The sequence below is a fragment of the Lontra canadensis genome, unplaced genomic scaffold (genome assembly GCF_010015895.1).
Source record: "Lontra canadensis isolate GAN:19392208 unplaced genomic scaffold, GSC_riverotter_1.0 scaffold4, whole genome shotgun sequence".
Taxonomy (NCBI): domain Eukaryota; kingdom Metazoa; phylum Chordata; class Mammalia; order Carnivora; family Mustelidae; genus Lontra; species Lontra canadensis.
In genome coordinates this window covers 19,234,124-19,243,166 of record NW_022630998.1, presented here as the reverse complement: position 1 = coordinate 19,243,166, position 9,043 = coordinate 19,234,124, and positions in this window count along the sequence as shown.

Below are 9,043 nucleotides of genomic sequence, written 5' to 3'. Positions count from 1 at the left end.
GCACCTGGGAGCTTTAAAAAATACATGCCTGGGGGCGCCTGGGTGGCTGAGTGGGTTAAGCCTCTGCCTTTGGCTCGGGTCATGATCTCAGGGTCCTAGGATCGAGCCCCACATCGGGCTCTTTGCTCGGCAAGGAGCCTGCTTCCCCCTCTCTCTCTGCCTGCCTCTCTGCCTACTTGTGATCTCTCTCTCTCTCTCTCTCTCTCTCTCTCTCTCTGTAAAATAAATAAATAAAATCTAAAAAAAAAACCAAAAAAAAAAAACCCTGCCTGGGTCCCAGTCTGGGTTAATTGAGTCAGAACCCCTTGGGGTTATGCTTCCACCAAAGACCTTCCTTCCACAGAGGAAGACCCACTCATACATATGTCCTGGCCAGGAGGTGGGAAAGTCCTTTTTGTGCCCAGGTTCATCTGCCAAAGCTTGGGAAGCTTGTTTGCATTGTGGGGTGCTGTTTTCTTATGAAAACTACTCTCCCTAAATCAATAATAAATTAAGTGTAAGAAAAAGTGTTTCAGCGACCCTGGCTAAGAAGTGCACTTACCTCCCTTTGAAAGCATCCCTATTTATTTATGGAAAGTATTTCCCCTTTATAAAGCACAAAGATTTATTGAGCAGAAGGTATGAGAGAGTAGTGGGTTGATAATTACCATGGGGAGGATTCTGTGGTGTGGGTAAATTCTCTTTCCCCTTTGCAGATGGGACAAACAGGCCTTGGTGTTCTGAGCTCTGTGTTGTCTTGTTCTGGGTAGGAAAGGCATCAGTGTTAAGCCCCACCATGTTTTTTGATGGAAGTGTTGGTTTTGCAGTGTAAGGAAGAGCTGGAAAAGGAGGGGATGGGGGTTGGGATTTAAAGGGAAGGGAGTGGCCTGGCATTGAGAACAGATTGAGGGTAGCCAGTCTTGAGTATCAGGGGCCTGTGTGCCTCTCACGTCCAGCATCCTGAGCTGCGATACACCCAGTGGGAATCAAGCACAGAGATTGGTGGAGACCTAGGGGTGAGCAATGGGTCTCACATGGCCTGGAGGAGGAGGGGCCTACAGAGGAGCTGGGGAGCTGGACCATGGGCCAGGAGATGGGGACGGCGATCACGACGCATCCAGGGCCCCTGCATCATATTCCTGGATCCTAGAAACTTTAGAACTCTAGAGTTCTTTGATGATCCCAAAGAATCATCGGGAGGAGGGACGGGAAGAGGGTGGCTGGGGACAGCCGGATTTCATTTTCTTTGGAGAAACTAAGCAATGGTGGGAACTCTTGGGCTCTAGGGTAGTGGAATGATTCCCACCACACGCAGAGATTTACTGGTTTACCAGTAGGTCATTGAAGAAGAAAGTTTCCTCTAGTGGCTTTAAAGGAGGGGGAAGAATTGAAGTTTGGTGTGTGGAGAAAGGAAAGCGCATGAATAGGGTCTGCAGAGCTGACTGTGTGATTGGGAGAAACCAGCAGCAGAGCTCCTGGGAGCACGTGTTCCAAGAGGGACTATGGGACCAGAAATCTCTGCAGTTTTCCGTGGAGTGTGGATCTAAAGGTCCCCTGTGCCTTCTCCAGGACATCTTCAGTGAAGTTGAAACTTGTGCCCTAATGCTGTTGTGTGGGCAGCTTCTCCTCTCCCTTCTTCCTTATTGGAAATGTTTTAAAGTAACTCTGGGTCATTGCTACCCCAAATCACCTTGGAAGACATGCTGCCCCCTCTTCTTGATCTCTAGCCTCATGTTCCTCTCTCAAATGCAACCACGTTTCTGGAGATAGTCATTTATGTATTTTTTCTTAAATGGTCTGGCGGATTTACCTCTGCCCCTCCCACTCATCTTTGTAAATGCTATTTAGTATTCCATTTCATGAATGTGCCACCACACACATAACCAACATCCTACAGCTGGAGTTGTGGGTTGTTTCAGTCTGCACATACTGTTACAGTGTATTTCTTTGTGTTGTAAGTGTGTTCTCTCCCAGAACTGAGAGGGAGGCTGTATGTTGCACGCGTGGCTGGAGGGCACTCCGTAGTCAGAGGACCAAGAGAGATTAATTCCAGAAATTGTTAATACTGGGGAATTTGGGAGCTTTTTCAGCTCAGGTATTGAGATTTGAGGTGATCCTCAAGAGATCTCAAGAGCTGCTCATTCAGGTTTTTGCTTCCCCAGAATCCAGAAATATCTTAACTTACTTCTAATGGGCTTGCAGTAGGACCTTGAGGATGGAAACCTGCTTTTACATTCCTGGCAGTGCTTACTCACTTACTCACAGGCTCCCCATATGATTTGATTGAATTAAATATCAAATTAAATATGCCGTATTTTTTGTGAACAAAAATATAACATCTGTTTCACTGGTTTTTTTTTTAAATTTTTAAAAAGATTTTACTTATTTATTTGACAGAGAGAGATCCCAAGTAGGCAGAAAGGCAGCCAGGTGGGGGTGGGGGAGCAGGCTCCCTGCTGAGCAGAGAGCCCTATGCAGGGCTCCATCCCAGGACCCCCGGATCATGACCTGAGCCGAAGGCAGAGACTTAACCCACTGAGCCACCCAGGCGCCCCACTGTTTCACTGTTTTTATTCGTGTGTGGTTTTTTTCCCCCTTTCTGAATCTTCCAGTGGAGAAATGGTCCTTGTGAAGAACTTCCAGTTATTTCTGGGAATCAACAGAGGGTTCTTCACATGCACTTAATAATAAATCCCTTCAGTGACTGCAGTATATCTGTGAAACTTTTTACCTTCCTTCTGACTCTGGTCCTATCTCTTTGGGGCCCTCCTGCTGTGTTGCTGGGCCAAGCAGCACTCTGCACTTCTGACGTGACCCAGAGGCTCTATGCTGGGAGCTGTGTTCACAGGATGGGCATGGGTCCTCCAAGTTTCCTGCTGTCACCACAGTCCCTCCCTACTAAAAGAAAGAGCAGAAGTATTCAGGCTTGGGTGTTGGCTTGTTCTTCCAGGACTGGGTCAATGTTCATGGATTACAAAACCACATACCTCATGCCCTCATAAGTTCACGAGCTTCCTTTGGGAGGACTAAGTGGGTGGCTGCTGGATAGGAGCCTGGTGTTTCCTAAGAGTTGCATTTTGAGATGAGTAGTGGGGTGACGCCACCTGATCGACTCTAGGTCCTCATTCTGACACTCAGTAGCCCACTGGGCTGTTGTTAATCATGGTTGAAAATCCTCTGCTCTTGTACAAGAAGAAATTGGTTAGGAAGGAAGTTGTATATAAAAGAAAGGAGAAAGAGAATTACACAATTTCCATTTTTGTTTCTTCCTCACCTGGTGGAGTTTGGTGGCAACATTCGCAGAAACACTGGGACCTACTTCAGTTTTTCTCATTTGTGATGGTGGGAGACGTGCCCTTGGGAAGTGCAGCAGAGACTCCTGGCTGGGTGGGCTGATGTTCTGGTGGTGATCCCCGGGGGGCTGGAAGGGCCAGCAGCAGCTCTGATAGGCTGGGGCTCAGGCCATCTGGGTTGTTAACTATTTTAGGTATGGCTGGGCATATTCTGAAAATCATATTCACCATCACAAAATAGTTTTATACATGGAGACTATAAAAGGCAATTCATCTTATAACTCAAACTACAGGGAATGAAGAATCAGGGAAATGGTTTGGCTGGTGAGATGGAGGAACACAAAGGACAGAATGGAAGGGAAGAAACCACCGTGGACCATCCCAGATGTTGGGACAGTGGTAGTAAGAAGTTTGCACTTATCAGAAGGGCACATGGATGACATAGGTTGAGAAACACTCAACTACATAAGACAGAGGTGATTCTGGTTAGGCACCAGCTGGGGTAATGCATGGAGAAGACCCCTGTAAGGATAACGTCTTCTGTGTATGTTGGCTGTGGGGAAAGGCTGCTTCGTCAGACATGGAGACTGAAATCCCTGAGACCCCTGGAGATGCAAATGGCGCTCTTGAGTCTGGGAGCTCCTGAGTGGTCTTCCAGAACACCCATGTTTGGTTTTATCATTCTGTGCCCTCAGGCTTCCAGGCTGTGAGAGGGCTTTCTGAAGCAGAAGGCCATGGAGGACAGTGTGTAATTGTCAAGGGCAGGGCTTCAGTGTCAGGCAGACCTAGGTTCAGTCCCATGCTGTCACTGACCGGTCATGTGAATTCAGGCAAATGACTTCATCTCTCCAGCCCCCAGTGTCCTCCTTGATGGGCAATATTAGATTGAGCAAGATGGCCACCTCCCTCAGAGGAGGGGTGAGAATTACATGACAGGAAGTGGTAGCCGGGACTGGTCATCCATGGGGGCAGGAGAGAGATTCTGGGGGTGGGTTCCACTTCATGAGTGTAAGAGGAGACAGAGATGTCATGAAGGTTTAGGAACTCCTTAAGGTTAGGAACCTGAAAAGGATGATGATCAGGAATAAGCGTGAGGAAACTGAAAGGCTTCTGAATCTTTGAACTGCTCCCAGTCTTCTGTGCGCCTCTAGGTCTAATGAGGAAGAAAATCACGCTCCTCATTTTCAGGAGTATCAGAGGTAGCTGGAAGGATGTGTCCTAGTCCTCTTTAAACTTAGGAGAAGAAAAAACTCCCAGGAAACAGAGTAGACAGAAAAACAAAACGGCTGGTAACCCGGGGTCTGCAGAAAGGAAGAAAGGTAGCTGATGTCAGCTGAGGCTCCAAATGTAGCCCTAGGGACCTGATCAGCCTGCAGTACTTCCTGACACAGTGGCTTCTGGAAGCCAGTTTACCCAATGACACTCCCTGCATGAGCTCAGTCCAAGTTCAAAACCTATTACAAATAAACATTTGTTGAACGAGCACATCCTTGAATGGGTGGGGTAGCTTAGCTAACCGTTGCTGTTAGTTAACTGATCTGTAGAAGACCACGAGTACCAGATGTGCCTTCTCCCATTCGCATGGAGAGCAGCAGAGCTGGGCAGATGAAGGGTTTCTGCCTGCTTTACATCCCTTCTTCCAGTGCCAGAACCTCTCTTTCCCCTTTGGAGAACTACCCCACTCCTATGCTTGGCCCTTGGTTTGGGTTCTATCCTTTAGGACTCCGTTCTCATGGGACATGACCCCTGGTTAGTTCTCAAATTCCAGTGCCAGGAGCAGGCATGTGAGACAGGCTGACCCATCAGAACCAAACCAGTATGGTTCAAAGAGAGGCATGTGGTACCATCCAAGTCAGTGAGATGCAATTCCCAATACCTAGAGCCATTGGGACATGGGTGTTCCCTCCTTGGGAGGCTTTATGCCTGCAACTGCTGAAATTTTGCCTTCCCTTTAGGAAAGTCTGAGTAAGGATGAGACAAGAATAAAGTGGAGACAAGGGAGGGAGAAATAGATGCCTGAAGACACTATTTGTATACCTGCATCCGGATAAGCATAACCCGCCCCTGGACCTTTCCATCGCTTAGCCTAACTGATTCCCTTTTTTGCTTAAGTTGGTTTGAGGTGGGCTTTCTTCACCTAAATACAGCAGGAAACTGAGGGGCCACCTTCTGTTTTCTCTTCATCAAGGGAGTAGAAAAGCAAAAGGGTCCTTTTCCTCGTGACGCAGATCATAGATTTCCCACCACTTTTTAAGAGTTGATCTTTCCGTGCTCACTTTTGGTTTTCCCAACCCACCTCTTGACTTAAGTTCTTGAAGCTAGTCTGAAATGAATTTCACATTTGTGAAATAAGGGGAAACAGAAGTTGGTGAGAAAGAGAAAACATTTTACAATGAGACAGGATTTGTTGCCAACATCAATAGTGTAGAGCCACTGCCAAGTCTGGATCCGGGGCTTGAGCGGGCTTGGATCAGCCTCCCAGGAGGGAGGGTTGCCTTTTTCTTAACTGTATTTTGACACAGAGTAGGAAATGGCTTTAAGAGAGCAAGTGAAAAGATGGAAAAAAAAGTGTGTCTGGACAATGGGTCTGAGTATTCTGTTACTTTTCAAGTTCTGTGGGTGTGGGCTTGGGTTTAGTAACTTTGAAATATGTCTTGCTCCATGTCTTTATCTCTCGTAAGAGGAAATGTATCTCTTAATTGAACCTGAGAGGCAAGTAAGTCTAAACTGCCTTTAGGTTCACATGGCTTGACACATATTCCCTTCGAACCCACGCGCCAGATGAAATTTGATTCTTTCTTGTTCCTCATTCTCCCTTCTGTACCATATCCAAAATGGTCTCCACTGTGTGTGACTTAGGGCAAGCCCCCAGCTTGCTTCAATGTTCTCATTTGTAAAGTGAGCAATTTGGATGAGACCAGTGGTTCCAGCTTAAACAAACAAACAAACAAAAACAGAAACCGAGTGAGGAGGTTCTGGGTTCCGACGTAGCTTGCGCACAACTGGGCCTCACAGGGGGCTCCTGAAGTAAGTCCCTGAAGCTCTGGGACTCTGAGGGACTGTTTGGAATGCCCCCCGCCCCTCCCACCGCCCTTTCCTGTAGATATTTGCCAAGGCCTTTCCAGCTCCAAATATGACACTTCTCTTATTCTAAGTGCCAGCTCTCATGAAACTCTGTCAGTACCCTGGTCTGTGCAGATCCCATCTTTCTCTGTGCTCCACTAGCGTTTGGGAACACACCACACACACCCTGCCCCGTGTTTGCAAACTGACCTGGATATGAGGATTTGTCTTCCAGTGAAGTTGGTGTATCCTTGTGTTTCTTTTGGGAAGTGGCTCAAGAGTTGCTTGAGAAACCGAATGTAATGGAAAGAACGGTAGGAACTGCGGAGAGACGTTTTGCTCATAGACTGGGGAAATATGGATTTTTGCCCTCTGTAGCAAGTCTGCTGTGCTGACTGTTCCGGAGCACCTCCCAGGGCAGAGCAGGACCAGCACGCTGGAGGGTCCCGCCTTGGTGCTCTGTCTAGAGCTTTATTTCCCCTGTGCACAGGCCGGCCCGGCTGTGGTAGATGGAAGGTCACGGAAGAGGTCTTTGTGAGCTGGGTGCTGGCCTCACATTTCAGCCTCACTGGGCCAGTTCCTGGAGTGGGAGATTAAGTTACTATTGGAAGCATCACCAGGAGGAAAAAGACTGGGCCAGTCACTTGTACCCCACCCGCTTTAGTCATTTCCTCAGCACCGTAAAGAGACTTCTGCTTTTCTGACTAGAGGGCCTTACCACTCTCGTCCTCATTCTGGGGATCTGGGTAAATTATATGGGGCTTAAAAACATACTTCATATGCTGCAATTTCATTCAGGTCTGCCCTTATCCAGTGTGGGGCCTAACCTAGGACAACGTGTAGGGTGAAAGTGTCCCTGAGGCTCAGGTAGAGACATTAATGTGTGTGCGCCATCTAGTGGTGGTGAAGAACAGTGTGCGGGAGATGAATGACTATGAGAAATCTTTCCAATGGATGGAGAGCGAGGTAAGTAGCATTCAGGGATCTTTGATCTCCAAAAACAATTCTGCTGAGAATATGATTTTAAGCAACATTATAATAAGCGTACTAGATTATATATGTAACATATGCTAGTATATATATACTAATTATACTAACTATAAAGATAATTTTAGTTTTATCTTGATGATTCCAAGAACAGATGAGTGTCATCATAATGAACGCTAGTTATTGTTATAGAGTGCTATAAATGTGACAGATTGTAAAAATATATAAAACACTTTTTATCTCATCTAAGTTTCTATTTTTAAAAATCTGTACATCCAGAAATAATATAGCCTGTAACCATTAAAGAAAGAGGGTTATAGAAAGTGCTAGTTGAGAGGGGTGCCTGGATGGCTGAGCTGGTTAAGTGTACAGCCCTTGGTCTCAGTTCAGGTCCTGATCTCATGGGTCCTGGGGTCGACAGCCCCCATGTCGGGCTCTGTGCTCAGTGAAGAGTCTGCTTATCTCCTTCTGCCCTTCCCCCACTTGCTGTCTTGCTTGCTTATGCATGCTCTCTCTCTTTCTCAAATAAATAAATAAATCTTACCAAAAAAGAACTGGCTAAGAAATATTAAAAGAAGGAAGATGTAGAACAGTATCACTGGAATGCTATATTTCACATGGGAAACAAAAAAAAAGTATGTATGGAAATACATATATACATACATGTATATATATACACACACATACATATTTTATGTGTATGTGTATGATTTACGATATAGCAATACATATTTGTTTTGTTATCCTGGAAGAATACCTAATAAACTAATCATTCTGGTGGTCTCCAAGGAGAGGAACCAAGGGATTGGGGAAAGGAAGAAAACACACACACACACACACACACACACACACACAGATGTTTAATTTGTTGATGCTATTTCTTTTTATACCCTTTGCATTCAGGTAAGTAATATGTTACATATCCAAATAAAGAAAAAATGTAAAGTCTTTAATAGTACTTATTAATAAATAGTAACCATTATTATGATTATTGGTAGTAGCAGTATTAGGAATAGTCATAATATTGACATTTTTCATTTCCTTCTAGCAAAGCTGTGTGCAGAAAATAAATCTGGTTCTCTGAGCTCTCTGGTTATTTGGGTCCTGGAGAAGTGGGAGTTGAAGCTACTTCCCAAACTAATTAATTCAGTTGCCTGGAGCTCAGTGCTAATGAGTCTAAGGAAAGGGTTCTCAGTGACAAGATTCTTAATACCAGCCTATAAATGATCATCATCATTTACAAGAGAAATTTGGAGAAAGAATATAGTTGATTCAGTGGGAACTCACTGCTGAAAAATAATTCAAGCTGCCAGAAGCTCTTTTGAAATATTGAATCTTAGAATCTTTGTGTTGTAAAGGGCCCTAAAGATACTGTAGTCCTTTACTTACTGTTTTCTTGGCCATGGAACTCTTTATCCTAGTGAAATCTTACTTGGCCATCTATATTTAGGTTTATAACCCATAGACTTGGCAAGAAGGGAAGCCATGCGGTTGTCTATAAGCTTGAATTCAATGTTCATCTGAGGTATGACTCACGTTGCATCACATGGCGTTTTCTAACAAACATACTGACATGTGTACACCTAAATATTATCATGAAAATCATATTGGGAGGCAGTTCCTTCATTCCAATGGCAGATCACTGATCTTTAAATTTTGGGGGCTTCTCTTTTGGAATTGCCTTATTGACAGTTTTCACTGGTGAGGTGAAAGTCACATTA